This window comes from Micromys minutus (assembly GCF_963924665.1).
Source record: "Micromys minutus genome assembly, chromosome: 5".
NCBI lineage: Eukaryota > Metazoa > Chordata > Mammalia > Rodentia > Muridae > Micromys > Micromys minutus.
Genome location: NC_137974.1, coordinates 2,092,760 through 2,111,997, shown reverse-complemented (window position 1 = coordinate 2,111,997; position 19,238 = coordinate 2,092,760). Strand labels below are relative to the sequence as shown.

Here is a 19,238-nt window from a genome sequence, read left to right as displayed (position 1 = left end):
TGCCTGTACACATCTTTGCTTTGTTTGAGGTTCCACCTACTGTTTAGTCTACCTGTGTGGCATGCAGCTTTTCTGCTCTTGTATGTTTTGTGTGTGTGTGATGAAATTTTGACCATTCCTCGAGAAGCTCTTAATTCCCATTTGGGTGTAAACGTATAGAGCAGAACAGATGGAAAGGCTGCTCTCTGAGACTCTTGAGTCCTGCCAAGCTAAGGCAGGCCTAACTTGCTTTGCTGAACTAATAGAAAGCACATGGAAGCTATAGCTGTGCTTTAAACAGTACTTAGTATTAGGAATGGGTTACTTAGTGTTTCTGTGCCTGTGTGCTTTGTGTTTTGAAAGGCTTTATAGTTTATAAAGATTGACTTTTATTGGCATTAGTTTCTAGAAAATTCCATGAATGAAGTATGGTTTTTAAATTGTGTGAGATAGCATTGTGACATTTTAATAGTTCAATAAGCCAGTAGCAATCCATTCAGATTGCTAATTAAATACGGAGGAAAGCTTTTGCTGGCTTGTTTTCATTAGTTTTTTATGTTTATCTTTTACTGACTTTAAAGCATTGCTATTCAAGCAGCACCTTATGTTCAGTAGAGTTAATTTTCTCCTGTCCAAAAGGTTGTTAGTTATGTCAGAAAAACATTAATTTTGTTGGATCTTAAACATTTTAAAGCAAGCTGTAGGATGTTCCGTATATTAAGGATGTTATTTTATAAAAGCCTCACATAGCATTCTTGTCATACCTTGGATTTTAGTAACTGTGTGAAGGGATCTGTTAGCTTCCCAGTAGCTGTATACCTCACCTGTTGGATCTCTAGTACCTACATAGACTGAGCTAGTCTTTCTCCTTGATGGAGAAGGTAAACTTTAGGGACATGAAGTCAGAGCTAAAGGATTGATTTTACTTTTATTATTTTGATACTATGTTAATTTGTTGTGTGTTAGAGCATTTTAAAAGTGATTGTTTTTAATTTTTTCTCAGCTAGATTTATTAGCAATCTTTACAGCACAATACCTGAGAAGTTATCAGTTCTAATCCTCCAAGATAATCTGGCTACCTCCCAACCAAAATCCCCAAAACCCTTGCATCTTAGTTTTGATCTGTTCTCTCTGCTCCAGGAGTGTTCTCATGATGTCTCCTGGACCCTCTTCATGTGGTGAATCTTTCTTCCTCTCTTACTCCCCTCCCCAGGCTGGGGTCAGAAGTCCAGCCCAAGTCTCCCCTGCTCAGTCATTGGCTGATAAGTTTTAGAATAAATGGAGCAATGTTTATACAAACATTGCCACTAGAGATTCTTAGAACAAGCATTACAGTGCTATGCCTGGATTGCAACCTGATGTGAGGAGCAGAGAAATCAGAATTTCAATAATGCAAGGATAATTTTTACACAGTGCAACAATAACTTGCCCACAGGGTGTAGAAAATACACATTTGTGTTGGAGAATGGGCTCAGCCTGGTAAATAACTGTTTGTAGTCTGTTACGTTGTTCAGGGCACATTACATGTACTTACAAGCAGTCTGAAGTCAGTCTTTGATGGGATTGAAGATTGTTGTGAGGCTTCTAGGACTGAGCAATATGACTGAGCTCCTATGACTCTGGAGACAGTCTCCAGAAAGGCTCAAATATGCCTTGCACTTTTGTATTTTAAATAGTGTATTTTTCCAAGGCATGAGTTACCTCTGGTTGTGCTTTAGGAAACTAATGTGTTGTTCTTAAAAAAAAAAAAGTTTTTCTTTTCCATTCTTCAGTGTGCTCTTTGTGAACGTTTGTGTTCCGCCCCGGGACAGGGTTTCAGGGTCATCTCAGCACGGGGGTGGGAAGGATGCGGTTGTCCTGTTTCCTCTGCCTGTTTGTAGCATGCAGCCTTTCTGCTCTTGTGCTTTTCTTGTGATGGACGAAATTTTGACCATCCCTGAGAAGAGCTTATTGTCACTTGGGTGTAAAGTACAGAGCAGAGCAGATGGAAGGATAGTTGGGTTACAGGCCGGACAGTGTGTTCTTGCTTTGTAGAACTGAAGGGACCTCGTGGAGAGCAGAAAATTTGTAAATGGGAATTTTTTGCTTTCTCTCCTGGTTCTTTTGTAAGTCATTGTCTTTGACTTTCTTTGTACTTTTCTGTCCTTTAATTTCTTTCTTTGTGAAATCAGGGTACTTATTTACACTTATAAACATAGTCAAAATGCTTAGAATAGTGTACACGTCATTATCACTACTATTAGTATTATCTCTTAAATGTTTTCACATTTATTTTTAAAGATATGTGCATTCACTTGGCTCATGTAATGAAAATCATTTGAAAAAGCCCAGTAAATAAGAGCTTTTATATTTAGTGTTTCTCATTTGTATGGATAACAGAGAAACAAGGCTTTAGAATTAGTAACAGTCTATCTCCTCTGAAGTCCTACATACTTTGCTGTTTCTCATCATTAAAGCAGCCTTCTAGAAGTGACTTAGGTTTCTGAAGAGTTCTAAATAGATGGCAGTGGCTTCTTTGAACTCTGTGACAGATCCAGAGGGACAGGCTTGTGTTCCATATATGCCTTTGTTTGTATTTGCTTTGCTTTAAAAAAACAAAAAACAAAAAACAAAGTAGTGTTCAGGAGTCTGAGGTCTGTGATTAAGGACTACATAGCTGTGATGTAGCTCTGCCTTGATTGGTCATTACCTTTGCCAAAGTATAAGTCACCAAGCCATTTTACAGGATGTAGCTTTGTATTTTATATTGAAATGTATTAAATGAGGTAGGCATTATTTTGAATTCTTTTGAATTTCCCTCATGCATAAAAATATACCTGCTTCTTTAAAAAAGTTATTTTGGGGGCAGGGAAATAGCTCAGGCATGAAATCCTCAGAACCAATAGAGAAGCCAGCTGTGGCTCTGACTTTGTAATCCCACCACTGGGAAGGCAGAGACTGATGGGTTCTTGGAGCTTTCTGGCAAGCCAGTTTAGCTTAGTCTACGAGCTCCAGGTTTGGGGAGAGACCTGTCTCAAAAAATAAGGTGTAGAATGATTAAGGATGATGTCTCCACACATCTATACATGCCTGTGCATCTGCACACGTAACCACACACACCATACACACAAATTAGGTGGACAGGTAATTGAGGAAGATAACCTGAGTTGACCTCTGCCCTTCAGATACATACCTACATACATGTACTCATGTATGTAGATAAGTGTTAAACACATACATAAATAAGTTAAAAAATAAATATTTTTAGACATTTTAAATAATACATTGGTTTATAAAATGTAGAGTGTTATAAGGAAATTAAAATGTTAAGTTCAGTATGTTTAGAGTTTCAGTTTTAAAAACTTTTTTCCTTCTGTTAAAGTAATTTTGGTTTTTGAGTGACTTTCTTTTGAGTCATCTTTGACTTTTACATTTTTGAATGTCTGTGGGTGATGGAGGTCCAGGGGATTAATAGTGTGCTCTTGAGTGCTTTCCCTTAATCTAAACTATCTTCGTAGCATTAACATTTTATCAACCAAATTCATTTGTTCCTGATGAATGTTCAGCTTGTTTTGAGTATTTTTTCTCTTCTGCATTTCTGTGTAAACTTCTAAAAGGTTCATTTCCCAATTCAATATTTTATGGAGATTTTGGAATTTATCTTTTATCTATCTCTGAAAGTGCCTCATGTACTTTCCCTTTATAACCCTTCATTTCCCGTGTTCTGTTTAGGATTTTTCCCTAAATTTGAGATTATATTTTGTGTTTGTGCAGGCAAGCGAAAACACACACACACATATGTATACACACACACACACACACACACACACACATACACACACACACCCATGTGTGTGGGTGTATCAGAGGACAGCTTGTGGGAATTGACTGTTTCCACCATGTGAATCCCAGATTTAAGCTCAGGTTGCAATGCTTGGGGAAGGTGCCCTCCCCCACTTAGCCCCCTTTTGTTTTATAATGGCTAATTTTGGACAGAGTCTTCACTTACCTGTTGCATAGATTTTATAGTGCAGGTCCTGTGCTAGGACAGGACAGATTCCTGTCCACTGGGGCAGCTAATCTGTGGTAACAATTGCTACAGTGAATGCTTGAATCTGGTTCATTCAGTCCAGAGAAAAAAGAGCACATAATTTTCCTGAAGGTTCTTCAGAAGTGCTGAGATTTGGACAGGACCTTGGAGTGTATGAGCGGTTGTATGAATAGCAGAAAGGAAATGCAGATAATATTTATTTTTGAATGTTGAGTTACTGCTGGCTGTTCTTTGTTTTACATGTTTACTGTTTTTGCTTTACCTAATCTATCCAAAAGAGTCCCAGTTAAAGCAGAGAAGCTCAGTTGTAGATTTAGAGATGAGGAAAGGTTGAGTTGGTATAGTGGGAGTAGAAAGGGGGATCATGGTCTAGAGATAGCAGATCATTCTGACAGCTCCTGGTGCTGTGAGGGGATTGGTGGCTCAGAGCTTAGCTCAGGGATTTGGGGCATGAGCAACTGGGTGGGTAAAACTGAGTTAGGAATTACTAAAGATGACAGGCAGGACTTCTTTACTCTGATTTAATTTTTTTCAATCAATTGGAAGCAGTTCATTAATTCAGCAAGTCGATGTTGCTGGCTACCTGTGTATGTCTTTTTTTAGGCTTAGGAGATTTAAGTGAGCAGAGTTTGAACCTTTGTAGTGCTTGCTTCTCACTGGTAGAGGGACCAGCAGTGAGCAGTAAACAATCTCTCAGACGTCAGGTTGTCAGGGGAAACAGGATGAGGAGGGTGTACACAAGAGCCGCCTGGCAAGAGGGAGCTTCAGTTATGGGATTGTCTTCATCACATTGGCCTCTGGGCATGTCTTTGGGCATTTTCTTGGTTAATGCTTGATGTGCGTTGCCCACTCAACTAGGCAGTGCCACCCCTGGGCAGGTGGTCCGTGGTTGCAGAAAGAAGCAAACTGAGCAGAACCAAGAAGGATGCAGTAAAGGAGTATGTCTCCATGTTTTCTTCCCTGACTTCTCACAGAGATGGAATAAGGTTGTGAGTGTAAGCCAGATAAACCCCTTTCTCTCTAATTTGCTTTTATGCCAGGGTGTTTATCACAGAAACAGAAAGTGTGCTAGAACCAGAGAGTGGGGTATTGCTGTGAGGGACAAGACCACCTTTGCCTCTTGGGAGAATTGTGGAGGTGTTAACTTGGGGCTGGAAATGCTGTTGAATGCTTACAGAGTTTAACAAGCTGTTAAGGGAGCTTTGAGAGTAAGACTATTAAGAGCAAGACCTGGCTTGTGAAGTTTCAGAAGGAAGCAAAGACTTAATAACCACGCCATTTATGACATATTTTGCATTAAGAATCTGTAAGTGAAACCTTTGCTTAACTGGGGTAAGAGAATCAGTTGTGATTAATAAGAGTCTAGCATCATTGAGTGCCGTGTTCCCTCAGGGTCAGCACATAGACGCTGTGGTCTAAAGGAGGCAAAGGTTACCTTACAAACTGGCAGCAGAACTTGGTAATATGTGAGTCTCCTAGGATCTAGTGCAGGAAGGCTGCTGGATTGAAGCTGAAGGCAGCACCACGTTAGCCAGCCAGAGGGAACATTTAACCACAATGTCCTACAATGAGAGCCAGTCTACCATGTTCAGGAATAACAGGAAGTTCATGATTGGATGAGGCTAAAAGAGCTTCTGAGGCTGGTTTGCAAGAGTTAGTAGTAGAGATTTGAGGGATTCAGAAGTCCTTGTGATGATTGTTAGGGAAGTGAGAAGCAGGGGAATGCATCAAGCAAGTCAGCCTGCATTGTAAAGGCTCCTCCTGACTGCTGGCTTGAGAAGAGACACATGAAGGAAGTCTAGAAGCAGGAGGCAGTGACAGAGGGCTAGTCTCATTCCTAATGTCCAGCCCTGTATCTTTTGCTATCTCAGTAAACCATACACTTGATATTTTGCTTTTAATCCCTTAAGACTTGGAGGATGGGAAGCAGTCACTTTTCCATTCCATATTTTCTATAAATTCAAGCTCTTTGTTCTCTTGGCCATATAGTTATTGGACTGATTGTACTCTGGTGATTGGTCACAATCCTCACCTGGTCATACATGCACATTTGTGACTGTCATTTAACTCACTCAGCCTCTTAGGACTTTGCCACTTCTTCACCCTGGCTGTTTTTAACCCTTAATGTCATAGTTACAATGAGAATGGCCCTCAGGGCTCATATATTTGAATACTTGGTCTCCTATTGATGGAGTTGTTTGGAAAAGATTAGGAAGTGTGGCCTTGTTGGGGAAGCTTGTCATTGGAGGTATGCTTTGAGGTTTCAAAAGATTCTCCACATCCCTCCAGTTTGTCTCTCTGCCTCCTTGTGGAATAAATAAGATGTGAGCTCCTGGCTCTTCCTGCCTACATGCCTTTGCTCCACAGCCATGAACTCTCACTCTCTGAAACTGTAAGCCAAATTAAATGCTTTCTTTTATATGTTGTCTTGGTCAGGGTATTTTGTTAAAATAATATAAAGTAACTAAGACATCTTAGATTCTATGACTTACTTTGTTCCTTAATTACACTTCTTGGCTTAGGATAGATCTCAGGGCTATTTTACCCATAGTACCCAGTAGAATACAATCAGAGCGAATGAGGTGAAGTCTTTATTACCTGCTAAAAAACTGTACACTAGAGAAACTTTATGATACTTTAAAGTGAAACAGCTTACTAGTTTTAACCTTCATGAATCCACTTTTTCCTTTGAAAATTAACAACTTGTTTTAAGATACTTGAGGTTCAGGACCAAATATATAGACTTCTCTTGTTCTGCACTCTGCTTTCGCTTATTACCGCACACACCTAGTTCAGCATTCTGTATAGTGAGGATTGGTTAGTTTCTCTACACATTTTAAAAGACCTATTCCCCAGATAAAGTAGCAGCTAAGACAATTGGCTTTGACGTGATTTGCATACTCTGAAGCATTTACTTTAATACTCTGTCACAGCCGTATGGTGTGGAATTTAGAGAGGTTTAGAATGTATATGTTTGAAGGAAATATTAGGGTAAAGATTTTCCTTGAGGATACTAAATTATTAACCTTTTGAAATGTGAGCTGATGCTGAGGAATTTTCAGTCTGGCAGGACCTACATTTTAAGTTGCTGTTTGGAGTGTTATGAGGAGCACAGCTGCTGCGTCTTACCCCAGTTTGTAGGGGATGGAGCTTGTGATAGTGATTTTTGAGAGATTTGAATTTCAGCTCTCAGTTGCATACATCTGAACTGGTTATCGTTCAGAATATATTCTCATTAAGTTGTTTGCCGGCTGGTTTGAAGTATGGCCTCAAACTTCAAACTGTGTACTAAACTTATAGATGTATAGCAATTGCTGTAGGATGGGCTCCTAGAGACTTTTACTTAACCTTGTCCTAAAAAGTTAGCAGAAGCTGGGTAATAGCATACTACTGGCCCAACTTTTTGAAATTTTGACAGATTAAAACTCTTATTAAAGGCCAGGTGTTATGATGTGCGCCTATAGTCTACATCATCTAGGAAAAGAGTTTAGTGTAGAAAGCTGCTGCGCTTAAGGCACTGGCTACAAAAGTTTTTCATACTAAAATTCTAGAAAATCTACCTGTTTGTTAAGTTCAATTGAGGTGTTTTCTTTGAAAGGATAGATGTTTCTCATTCAAGTTTGAAAAATACATATTGTCTGAATAACTTGAGTCCCAAGAACTGTTTCATCTGTCAGTTGACTTTTTTTTCTCAAGTTAACAGTGATTTTCATTGAAGAAAAAAATGCCAAACCTACTCCCAGCTCAATCACTCTGTGCAGTCTGCTAAGGCGCCATATTACCCAGTGGCAGCAGAAACTCTTTGTGCCTTGTATTTGACTTTACAAAATGTTAAAGTATGCTTACTTGAGAGAGACCTTCTGAAGTGAAATCAAATTTTAAAGAGACGGAAGCCCGTAGTATGAGATAGCGAAGAAAGCCCTGGTGAGGTTTGTCACCACTGCCTTGATTTGTGGTAACAACACCGGTTTCATCCAATTTGCCTTTTCCTGTCGTCATTTGCCACAATTGGAACAGCAAAAGGCAATTGCATGTTTTAATAAAAGTTAATAAAATTTGTTCGGGCCTTTTGGATACCCGAGAGAACTTGAGCATCCCCTAGGGATCTTTAGACCCAGTTCTGGGGAGCGCTGACCTTGTGAACTGTAGCAAGCAGGCCTGTGTGTTCTGTTAGCGGAGCTGCTCCTTCAGCACGGTCACAGCCGTCCCCGGGCAGCGGCATGTCTGTCAGCCGCCAGTTGGCTGTTAGGAGCACGGTGCATACTTTTAAACTTGATCCGTAGTCAGGCAGTTTTATTTAAGTATTTGGTATTTTTCTCCTGAGGAATGACTTGCCTTTCCATGTACTGTAATTCTCTCTAAAACCCTGTAAGGAGGGAACTGTAGGCTTCGTCATGCAGATGAAAAAAATTAAAGCTCTTGAGCATTGTCTGATCAGCCACTTACTTGCTTTTGCTGAAATATCTTTAAAGAAGATATGAAAAGCTGGTTCTTTTGGTAAAGTGCTTTCCAACCATGAGGGCCTGAGATGTCTGTGCCCTGTTTTTAAAGAAAACAAAAAAAAAAAAAAAAAAAAGTCAGGCATGATGACGTGTGCCTGTAATCAGAAGTGGGGTGACACAGCCAGGTGGGTGACCTGATGACGCTGATGGCTAATCAGTCAGCTTAGTGAGTTAGGTGAAATCCTAGTTTGGTGAAAGACCCCAAGAAAAAGTAAGATGGGTTCTTTTATTAAATAATTTAAGTCTGCTTTTGAAGAAGCTAGCAGAAATGTTGCTACAAATAGCTGTGCCCATGGTTGCTTCTGAGCCCCATGAGCGTTCTGGTTTCGCTTTGTCTTTGTACAGCCCAGGAGGGGCCTGACTAGGGTGATGAGAGCATGAAGAAAAGACAAATACACGGTCACACAGACAAGCTGGGATTGGGTAGTCTGGGCTCCCTGGTGAAGAAACCCCACCCAGTACCTGGGAAGCTCAGTATGTTTATTCTGTATAGTTGAAAAGAGAGGAAGGCTTATTGCACACAGCTGAAAAACGAGGTGCGTTTTAATACAGCTGAATGGGGAGGCAGGTTTAGCTAATCTTCATAGGTTCACGCAGTCTCCGTAGAGAAACAGTATTCTGGTTATAAGTATGGGAAGAGTAATATTTTCTATGCACAATATTAACATCTGAACATGGGCTAGAGGAGGTCTTTGTCATCTCTGAACTGTATTCTGTTGAGGGGGGAGTGTTGCCATTTTTCTAAGGCAAGGATCTTTTCTAAGACTAAGGATCGAAGGTTAGTTAGGTCCTTAGCATCAACAACACACACCACTCATGCTTTCCTCTGCTCCCCACGTCTCTTCTTCCTGCATGTTGCTCTTCCCAGTCATCTCCAAGCCCTGTCTACCTCAGCAACTGCTGGGCTTTCTTGTTCCCTGGGGATTAAGTGTTGGGGCTCCCACAGGAGGAGAGGTGCTGTGGCCACCGTCGTCCTCCGCTGACTCCTTCCCAGTCCTGGCAGGCTCAGCACGTGTGAGGAGAGCCGAGTTCAGTGCTGCGAACAGCTCTGAGCTGCCTCCCAGGTTTGTGTTGGCCTCAGTGTCTGCTATCGATTTACTGCCAACTGCCTGAACTCTGTCTCCTGAGACACTGAGCCCATAGTAGAAACGTTTCTTTCTTTGGTGGTTGGAAGAGACTGAAAGGACTGTCTGTGCAGTTCGTATTCAAGGATGTGTTCAAAATAGGGAGCTGTTTGATGTGGCAGGCTCAGACTGAGGACAGAGTGTGTGTGTGGGAGGGCCCTTGGATCTACAGTGGATGGAAAGAAATAATACTGGGAATGACAAACTCATTAAAATTTAATGATTTACTCCTGTTTTCTTTACTTATTGAAAATAGATTTTTTTCATGCAATATATTTTTATGGTTCCCTTTCCAGATCCTTTCCCCCAGTCAACTCCATGTTTTCTTTCTTAGAAAACCAGCAAACAAACACCAAACAAATCAGAATAGAAAAAAAAAAAAAAAAAAAAAACAGAGAAAAAGACAACACCAACAAAAACCACATACACCGCACATGGAAAACTCATAAAAGAACAGATTGAGTTGAAAAGCATAGTACATAAGCCAGAGACCAGTAAGGGGAAAAAACAGCCCGACAAACCATTAAAATACCTCCAGAAATACCGTTGAGTTTGTTTTACAGTGGCCATCTGCTGTTAGCATGGGTATACAAAACCCGTGAATGATGTTTGTATACACAGTAAGGCTCCATTGAAGAAAACTCGTTTCGTTTTCAGTGATTGTAAGTTGGAGATAGTTTCTGGGTTAGGGATGTGGGCTGTGTCCACTCTGAGCACTGGAACCCCGTGTGGTGTAGATCTATGCATGCAGTCACGTCTCTGAGAGCCCTGTGTCCATCAGTCTTGCTGTATCTGGAAGGCCTTGCTTCCTTGGTGTCCTCCATCCCCACCCTGGAACCCAAGTTGTGGGATTCTATAGAGACATCCCTTCTAGGACTGAGTGTCCCAAGGTCTCTCGCTCTGCTTGTTGTACAGTTGTCTCTGTATTTGTTCCCATCTCCATCATCTCTGATGATGGCCGAGCAAGGCACGGAGACGTTTCCCAGTGTAAGCCGCCCTCAGTTTTTATTAATCTTCTTTTTTTTTTAATTAATAACAACTTCTCTCTCTCTCTCTCTCTCTCTCTCTCTCTCTCTCTCTCTCTCTCTCTCTCTCTCTCTCTCTCTCTGATTTATTTATTTGAGTACACTGTAGCTGTTTTCAGACAGACCAGAAGAGGGCATCAGATCCCATTACAGAGGGTTGTGAGCCCCCATGTGGTTGCTGGGAATTGAACTCAGGATCTCTGGAAGAGCAGTCAGTGCTCTTAACTGCTTAGCCCCAGTGTTTATGATGCAGTGTAGAGACCAGTTTATAATCTCTTCCAGTTGTCATGTTTTGTAAGTACTGCAACTCTGTTTTCAGGGGATTTAGGTGCACTGATTGCTGTTTATCTTGCTCCTGGTCCCAGCCCCACACCCGTTTCTCCAGAGGGAGCTCTTGCTCACTGTGCTTCTCTGTGTGCTCCACCATCTGCAGTCTAACTGGAGAAACCAGTGCAGCCTCGGAGCCGAATTAAGCAGTGTCCTCGTTATTCTAGCAGTGGTGGAAGTGCTTAGATAATAGAGCTGTTTTAGAAAGTGTAGAGTATACATTCACAAGATTAGTTTTTCTTCTGTTTTTTTCTTTTTTAGAATTAAAAAAAAACAGCCCTGTAGTTTTGATAGACATTCGTGATACAGCTTGCATCAGTGAGAAGCTTAACAGCCCAGTGTTTGCAGTGAAACCGTGAATTCTCAGTAGTGTGAAAGGTGGTTGCATTCTGTTCAGCTGTGACACCCATGCCTTTTTATAATCTGATAACGTAGCCTCCTCTTCATCATCTGTATTGTCACGATCATACTGACAATGTTTGCACTGTGAGTCTCTTAACATTTAGGATATTGTTCCTGAGAAGGCTCCATCTATCATTTCTGGCCCATTTTAATTTTCTGAGGTAAAGAAAAAGATTGGGTTTTAGGTGTACGGGTCTTTTGCCTTCGTGTGTATCTTTGCAGCATGTGTGTGTTGCTGGAGGAGCCACAAGAGGATTCTCTGGAACTGGAGTTAGCTGAACTTAAACTTGGGTCTTCTGGAGAGCAGCCTATGCTCTTTACCGCTGGGCTGTCTCTTCAGCCCCAATTATGACTACTTTTTTTTTTAAATCATTGATGTAAATTTGTTAATGTACCCAAATGTTCTAATATAAATGAATTCCACTTACGCTTTCTGAATTAGTGTTTATTGGGTATGGTTTCTGTTAAATAAGTAACTTCATTATGGATCTCTGTCAAGGATTCTTTATGTCCTTGATAGTTTTTTTTTTCTTCTTTTTTTATTAAAGTCAAAAATCATTAATACACTTTTACTTTTATTGTATGTCATACTTACCTATTCCTTTTTTAAAAAAAGATTTATTCATTTATTATATATGTGTACACTGTAGCTGTCTTCAGACACACCAGACGAGGGCATCGAATCTCACCACAGATGGTTGTGAGCCATCGTGTGGTTGATGGGATTTGAACTCAGGGCCTCTGGAAGAGCAGTGCAGTCAGTGCTCTTAACCACTGAGCCATCTCTCCAACCCCCCCCCCCTTTAAAGATTGACTTTTATTACATTATGTATAGATGTGGGTGTGGGTATCTGTGTCGGGTGTGTGTGTGGGTGTTTGCTTGAATGTGGATATATACACATCAGTGCTGGTTTCCGTGGAGGTCAGAGACATTGGGTTCCTCAGAGATGGAGTTACAGATAGTTGTGACCCGTCCAATAGGGGTGCTATTGACCAAATGAAATTTGGGTCCTCTGTAAGAGCAGCAAGTGCTGAGTCATCTCTCCAGCCCCACATTTACCTATTCCTGAAATACTTTGATACCTACTGTTGGCCAAATCTGGCTACTTGGAGTTTTGTAAAACAGTTAAGAAGAACTTAGAAAACCTGTGGCACCTAGAGAGAACAGCAGGGGATACAAAGATGCTTATCTTTTCTCCTTGTGGTTTCCTGTTGCTTCCAGTTTCATGAAGTTGCTTCTTTGTTTATTAGACTCTTGTATGACCAAGTTCTTAGGGGCAACTTTAGCAACTTTACAAACCAAGTCATCATGGGGAAAGTATCATTATGTAAGTTATTTCTTTGAGGTTTTGAAACTAAGTCATTGGCAGAATTTAATTTAAAATGTTCCTTGATTTTACTTTATGCATATGTGTATTACATGCGTCTGTACATTTGTGCACAATCTGTGTTCAGTGGAGAAGGCCAGAAAAGAGCTTCAGATCCTCTGGAAGAACAGCCACCTCCCTGTGTCTTATTTTTATGTCTCCCTAAGAGCAGTCATGTCTTTGCTTCCATCCAAGGAGACCAGGTGTGCTCAGTGTTATTGAGGTGCAGCAAGCACTGCTCCCTTTCGTCCAGTTCTGTAGAATGTGCTGAGGAAGCGAGCACATCACTCCACCCTTACATTTCTCAGCACACACCTCTGTATGGATTCCTTTCTCAGAAGAATACACAGGCTACAAAAATAATGTAAAATCCCCAAATGTTTAAAAGGTATAGTTAGTGGGAGCTGTTAATGCTCAAATTACAGTGGTTTCTTTAATTTCTAATGTTCTCTTTTTAAATACGTTTTGTTTTCTGTATTTTGGTACAACTCTGTCCTGGGTAAGCTTGGTTTGAATTGCTTAGCATCACTGGGGAGATGTAGCTCATTATGTCATTCTTAACTGCTGTGGTGGCATCATGATCTTCCTGCAGACTGAAGAGTTTGTATGTAGAAAATCATCTCTAGGGCAAGTCCAAAGCATTGCGGTCACATTTGAGACACTCACTGAATAGTGGGTTATTTTTTGTTTGTCAGAGTAAACTTAATAACAATTATGCTTGGATAGGACCAAAATCTGAGAAGCAGAGGCCAGTGCATCGAGTATGAATAGGGAGTGCTTCAGATGTGTCTGTTACAGGAGGGGCATTGTTTATAACTCACGTGCTACTTCAGTTTACAATATTCGTTTATTTGGAATATGAAAGATATCAAAAGAAAAGAGAGACCAATTTCACTAAGTTTAAATAGCATAAATTTCTTTTAACGTTTATATTCCATTATACAAAAATCACTCAAATAAGTACTTTAAGGTTCTGAAATGAAACCACAGTCTAGTGTTTATTCCCTTACCAACTCGTAGACGTGGAGAGCCGTGGCCTGGCCGGGAGAAGTGTTGATGGTGCGCCAGCATCTGCTGAAAGGCTGCTGTGTCTGAAGAGGGCCGTGCAGCTGAGGTCTGTGCTGTTGGGTGTTGTAAAAGCACTGTGTGTCAGTGTTCAGATTCTTTCTTACAGACACTAACTTCCAACAGATGCATGCTGGTTTGCTTGCCCTATCCTTCCTGCTGAAGAGCCGTTCCTAAGAATGTTTTAGGGATGAAAGTATGGTTGTCTCTTTAGAGAACAAAACCTTCTCCACCTAGGGTTCTTTACAGCTCAGTATCTTACATGTGACTAATTTAACACGTGGTGATGTAATAAATTTTTTCATTACTGTATAACTTGTTACATACTGTAATTTGGCAATTTATTCCGATAAATACCTATACTGTTTAACAAAGGAAAAACATGGCTTAGAGCAGTTTTCTTCACTTTCTCTGCTATGTCTTGGTGAGCACTGATGTTTCTTGCATGCACAAATAGACAAGCTCCTGTGGTTTGGGACTGGCATAAAGGATGCCTGTACCTACGCATGAAGGTCCTGTGGACCTAAAGCAGCTTCTGCATTGTAGCGTCTCTGTCTCTGCCTAAGAGCTGTTTCTTCCTGCTGGCTAGTTTTCTCACAGGAAGGGATGGACAGAGTGCCACACTACTAGGTCTTAATTCTATGGATAGCCTATCAGTCTAAGCTCAGAAGATACATTGGGAATGCGTGGTTAATAAGTGGTTATTTCATTAACCAGTAGTTGGGATACTCTGAGGGAGTGTCCTGTGCTGCCTTCCAGAGTTGTGCAGCTGGATAAGCAGCAGTCTATAGTAGGTTCAGCTAGCACTGGGTTTCTAGACTAGTCTCCTCATTGACTTCTCTTGGTTCCTCTCCCAGTGTTTCCTGACAGTCACTTCCCTTTCAGAGTATTTCTCAGCTGGCTTCTGGAGGGATCAATTCAAGACTGTACAAAAACGTGAAACAATGCTTTTAGGGTAATAGTCTTAGAGCATGTATGTATGTTTACCTTGACTGGTTCTCTTCCTCCCCTTTTCTCCCCCTTTTTCTTTTCTCTTCCCTCCTCCCTCCCCTCACCCCTCTCTTCTTTCTCCTGTGTATTAGGTGTATGTTGGGGTGTGGGGGTGGGGAGTCAGAAGCAAGAGAGCCACTTCTCTCCTTGTGCATCCTTAGGATGGAGCTTAGGTCTTAGATGGTGAGTGCCTTCCTGGCTAAGCCATCTCACCAGTACTGTTTTGATGATTTGTTTGGTTTGTTGAGAGAAGGCCTCAGTATGTAGCCTTAACTGGCTTGGTACTTGATATGCAGACCAGTACCTGCCTCTACCTCCCAAATGCTGGGATTAAAGGTGCGGGCCACCACATCCGACTCCTTTGATTTTTAACTCATAGATCTATACTAATACTCGACATATCTTCAGCAACTTCATCTCCTTTCTAATATATATTACTTTTTACACTTTCAAGCATGGATACAGCTGTTGTTTAGAAATAGTACGGTATTTAAAATACCACGCTTCAGAAACACTGTGTAAGGCAGACCAGAGAGCTGTACTAGCAACATATAGTTCTCTTTTCTTTCTTTTTAAATAAATAGGATAGGAGTTAACTCATTGAGACACATAGGTTGGTAAATTTATCATTTAACTTGGGGCGCCAATTAATTTTTTTCTCTAACTTAACAATTTTAAGTTTGACATGACTTAGAAACAGTGGAACTATTTGTGGAAAGTGAATGCCAGCTAAAGCAGTGACGCAGGTAATTTATTTGAATTGTTTTTCATGAATTTTTTATTTTTGAAATCATTTCTACCAAGTGACATTTTTTCTAAGTTAATGAGGTACATGGAATATTTGCCCCTTGCAAAGGCCTTTTTGAGTGAACTATACCACTAGATTCTGTAGCTTTGAAGTGTTATTTCAGAGAGCTGGAGGATATAGAGGCTAAGTACACAAATGCCTGGGAGTGGGTGACGAGCTTTGAGATTAGTCTGACAGCTTATGGAAGAATAAAGGCCTGTGGAGAAAAGACTTGGCTATCCTTAAATACTAAGTATTTTGAAGAAGCATGGTTTCTGTTTCCAGTGGATTGAATGTAGAGGATGGAAAGGAAGGGAAGGAGTTCAGTGGAAGCAAAAGAGGAAAAAACAAAACAAAAACTCCACAAAACAAACAAACAAACAAACAAACAGAGTGAGAAAGGTTTCCAGGAGCTTCTAGCATCTCTATTAAAGTGCTTCACACCAGCAAGGAAAGCCTCTTGCACACTGATGTGGCAGTTGTAAGGGGCAGAAAGTGTGTGAGTGAGGAGTTTGGAACGTGCCAGATGGTGCATGGAGTGTAAAGTGTAGGGCTAGAGGTCGTACACAGTGAGCTTAGCTGCTCTGCCTCCTGCTCTGCCCCCTGATAAGACAAATGGTGCTCATGGAAAGACTGAACTCCCTGACCGTGCATGGGGAGTATGGTAGATTGCTACTTCACAGAGTAGGACTTGGTGCTGTGGTGCCAGCATCTCCAAATACTGAGAAGTAAAGGTTTGGAGAAAGAGAGATAACGTGTAGCACTTGGCTCCTCAGACACTCACTATGATTTGGGGTTACCACTTTCTTACAACAGACCAACCCAATATTAACTTTGGAAGTTCGCCGTCACGCAGCTACAAGTGTCATCCTGTACAAAAGAGCTCACCTTGTTTCTTCTGAAGATTAAAGTGTTTCTGATATTTGTGAGCAAAATGTTTTGTCTGGATTATGTGAGAGCAAATCCGGGTTCCATCACCTTGTAGTAATTTCTTTAGTCCAGGCTCCTTCTCCTTGGGGATTTCTCTTCTCTGCGCCACACCGAAGAGTAATATTAATATATAGGGATAACTCACTCTAGAATGTAAGCTTCCTAGTTTTTAATTTCTGTTTTTAATAATCCAATTACGTTGATAAGTGAGTTTGACATTACTTAGTGGTCTTATAAAGAAAAACATGTTTGTATTATGCTACCTTTTTATGTCGTAGTTTTATTGAAGTATGTTTACAGTGCCGTACACTCATGACAACATCCATTTCGGTCCATTTTACTATAACTAGCAGTTATCCATTGGTCTCCCTCCAGCCTCTACTGCTGCTGTCTATACATAGTTATCTATACAGGTAGCTTCATATAGATAGGATCGGAAAGTATTAAATATTCTGTGATTGGCATTTTATTCGTTACTCTTATGTTGCTGTGATTAAAGTACCAAGTTAAGGCAGAGTTGTGTTTTGACCCATGGTTCCAGGGGGGTAGAGTCTTTCTTTCTTTCTTTCTTTCTCTTTCTTTCTTTCTTTCTTTCTTTCTTTTTTGATACTTTAAGTCTCAGGGTATAAGTTACTCCTTTAAGCTGCCTAGGATTTATTGAACTTTGTGCTATTGATTGCTGGTTTGTTTTATTTTTTAATCATAGGACATTTGCAGACATCCCTTTAAGTGTTGTCTCACCTCTGTCCTTTGATTCCTTGGAAATCCTCACTGAACAGACGTTTTAAGAATATGCTCAACTGATTATATCTTTATCTTCTGCATCTCTATTCTGGTTTGCTTTTGTTTGTTTGCTTTCCCCTTCATGCTGTATACTCTGCAAAATTAATTTTTCCATGTTCTAGCTCACTGGATGATTTTTTTAACTTGTGTCTAGTCAGATATTAAACATATCCAGTTTAAATTCTATCTGCTGTGCTTTTTGAATTTCTAGATGTCCTAGTTGAGTCCTCACAGCACAGTTATTTATTTTATAGTCAGTATTAGAGAAGCCAATCTCTGACATCAGAATTCTTTCCTCCAGAGAGGCTCTTGAGGTCATTACCAGTTCTCATCGCCATTTTAGCAGTTTACTGTGGGGTAGGAAAACACCCCACAGTGGAGCTTAAAAGAAGATGCAGCGCTTGTCAGACCTGCAACTTTTCACAGCTGATACCAGTGAGAGGGTCACATGTCTGCACCCGGCTGTGAGTTGGCTGTGGCACTGCTTCTGACTTGACTGAGGACTGGTTCAGTGTTGCAGGGGCACCTTGTTCTCCTTCATGCCCTGGTGTTCTCTCTCTGTCTCTCTCTGTCTCTGTCTCTCTCTCTCTGTCTCTCTCTCTCTGTCTCTCTCTCTCATCTAATTTGGACTATATTATCTAGAACATAAAAATGATCATTTTTATTTTGTTTGTTTCAAAATGGATTATGTTATTATTTTATACTACATGTTTGTTATATTTGGAAGCTGTCATATAAATTGCCTTAAACTGTTGCATTAATTTTTATGTTTGTTGTAGTATTTTCTTTAGGTGATTTGAAGAAGTCATGATGGTTTTTTTTTCTGTATAATTCAGAGAGAGGGAGAGTGAATGAATGAATGATTCTAAAGTTATCTCAGAAGACCCCATATAGAAGTGGATCTGAATACTTGGGTGCTGAGCCATAGTTACTATGAACATATGCGCATCATAGTCTTCTCTGTTGTAATAAAACATATAGACATGTGTTACCCTTCCCTCTGGTTTCAGAGGGCACACAGCCCATCAAGGCAGAAAGAGGCAGAAGCATGAACTTAAGAACAGTCCAACAATCCTTAAGCAGGAAAAATAAAAAACAAAAACATACGTCTAAAAAATGAATATCTTTGGAATGTATCAAATTACAACAAAATGTAATAGTGATCTACCTTTATTGTAAGGTAAGGTCTTGTGTGTCCTGTTGGCCCTCTTGTCAACCTTTATTCTATCGGATTTTATAGGCTAAGCCTTGAGCTTTTCAGAATGACAGCATTGACCACTTCATTGTGACTTGCTGATTTAAGAAATTCGAGGAGCCTGGGTACAAGGCCATACCTCAGCTTTAATTTGTCTTTGTTCATGTCTTCCATTTCTTTCTTTCATTCAACTTATTTATTCTTTTTGTTATAAGTACACTGTAGCTGCCTTCAGACACACCCATCAGATCTCATTTCAGATGGTTGTGAGCCACCATATGGTTGCTGGGAATTGAACTCAGGACCTCTGGAAGAGCAGCCAGTGCTCTTAACCTCTGAGCCATCTCTCCAGCCTCATATCTTCTATTTCTTAATTTCTCTAATTTTAAAATGCTTTTTGTTCCAAGTGGTCTCTTTATAGATATTTATGTTTTAGGCAGTTTTAAAATAAGGCTTTTAGAATAATAGTAATTTTATGCTTTATTTTATAGATGATTGCATATATTTAGAAGTAACTTAAAAGAGAACTCACTAACCTGGAGATGAGTGAGTGCATGCTTTTAAAGGCTCACCATGCTGTTTTAACACCCTTAAACACATTCTGACCACCTCTACCCTCCCCCTCTCTCTCCCCTTTCCTTTGCCTGCATTTTGAAAAGCACTGCTGGCTGCAGTCACATTCAGCCTCCATCCTTTCCTGGTGGGAGGCGGCCCAGATGCTGCTGCAGCTCT

General features: G+C 40.5%; 1 protein-coding gene across 1 annotated transcript in view; it reads left to right on the top strand.

The window, feature by feature from the left end:
* GTF2F2 (general transcription factor IIF subunit 2) overlaps window positions 1-19,238 on the top strand; it is a 96,161-nt gene that overhangs the window by 15,261 nt on the left and 61,662 nt on the right. The window lies entirely within an intron of this gene.